The sequence below is a fragment of the Aplysia californica genome, unplaced genomic scaffold, assembly GCF_000002075.1.
Source record: "Aplysia californica isolate F4 #8 unplaced genomic scaffold, AplCal3.0 scaffold00234, whole genome shotgun sequence".
NCBI lineage: Eukaryota > Metazoa > Mollusca > Gastropoda > Aplysiida > Aplysiidae > Aplysia > Aplysia californica.
Window position 1 is genome coordinate 717,918 of NW_004797504.1, and position 1,506 is coordinate 719,423.

Below are 1,506 nucleotides of genomic sequence, written 5' to 3' on the forward strand. Positions count from 1 at the left end.
CACACACACACACAGACACTTATCCCCTCCCCACGCACACCCCCCCACACACACACACATACCCCCTCCCTTGGAAAAACAAACATCTTAAGCGGAGCCCGTCAAGCCTGTGACGTAGCATACTCTGTGAGAGGGCGGGGTTATTTCCCCTGTTGTCCTGGGGCGCTTCACTGGCAGTTCCGAGTCCTGTTGCAAGGGGAGATAAGGACTTAGGACTTAGAAGCTGTATCATTGTCTCTCGGATAATCAGGGATAGATCAGTTTTCTGTAAGTATTTTGATTCACTGTGAAATGCTTAGAAAGGTATAATCTCTTTACAATTAAATTAAAAAACTGCTCAAACGGGAATCGAACTCATGTCTTCTGCATGCATCGGTAAAGTGCCTTACGGTCAAACTTCAAAAGCCGGGGGTTTTGTTATTGCTTAATGGCGGGGACTAAAAAAAGATGATAAATTTGAGGATATATACAATTAAAGGATAATAAGAGACACGACTGCTTTGTTACAAACACAAAAAATGATTTACTTTATTTGGAGCAAGAGTGAAGAGGGCACACCTTTTATTATTTAGCTCAGTTTGTATAGTGCTAGACCATAGAGCGGGGAGTTCTGCTTTCAATACCCAAGTTGGCATCCTTGAGCTCAGGTCGTTTTAATATGTTGTTTTCAGGGCTTTTAACTCATTTGGCTCGATCCTATCGGAGATGAACGTCAAACTTGGAGGTCCCACCTCATGGTCACTTTTAAGCACAGGGGGCTATTCCGAAAAATATTGTTTTTAGAAAATCGAGTGTGAAGGTTTTGCCCCTTGTTCAGTTTCTTTAAAAGTCAAGGAGAGTTTTCTCTATAACCAAACAAATATACATACTATTGAAACCAAACGTTTTCTTTAGGTAGGGCAATCTCCACTTTTGGTGAAGGTCAAGATTTCTGGAAACCCTCGAAACATGGGTTAGCCCGCTGGTCGTTAAAAGCGACCAAATAACATAGCAGTGTTGAAATCGGCGTTAATCCTACAATGAGAATTAAACGTGAAAGAAGACTTATACTTTCCAACCTTCTGCTGCAGTTGAAGAACTATTTTGTATTCTTATAAGAGTAGTTTCAGTACCTTTTTTCTGAACTCCTGATGGGCCTATTGAAAGATTTCCTGTAGGTTGTTGGAACTGATATGAGCTTTAACTTGGCTCAAGACAATCTTTTTATGAAGTTTGAAAAGAAAAGTAGATTAGAAACGGACCTAGAATTCTGCAGGCCATTCTTTGACATGTTTTGTTTCTTAAGACGCGGAATAACAAATGCGTGCTTGTAATACGGACAAAAAATGTACTTGACTGGGGTGAGTCATTGACAATAGTTAAGGTATGATGAAGAAGGAGGTCTTTACTTTGCTGAAGAAAATGGTTGGGAAAGGATCGAGATTAGATGACTTTGGTGAAGATTTCAAAATTATATCCCCGTCTGAATAATTAGAGATTGACTCAAACTTTATCATCTGAATCACC

At 40.0% G+C, this 1,506-nt stretch overlaps 1 protein-coding gene across 2 annotated transcripts in view; it reads left to right on the plus strand.

Moving 5' to 3' along the window:
• LOC101858718 overlaps nucleotides 1–1,506 on the plus strand; it is a 31,733-nt gene that overhangs the window by 1,745 nt on the left and 28,482 nt on the right. Inside the window, exon 1 of one of the 2 annotated variants that reach the window (XM_005100053.3) lies at nucleotides 169–267. The exons of the other annotated variant lie outside the window; for it this stretch is intronic. The gene's annotated coding sequence lies outside the window, so the exon portion shown is untranslated. Of the gene's footprint in view, nucleotides 1–168; nucleotides 268–1,506 lie in introns of those variants that run through there. 2 annotated transcript variants of the gene reach the window in all.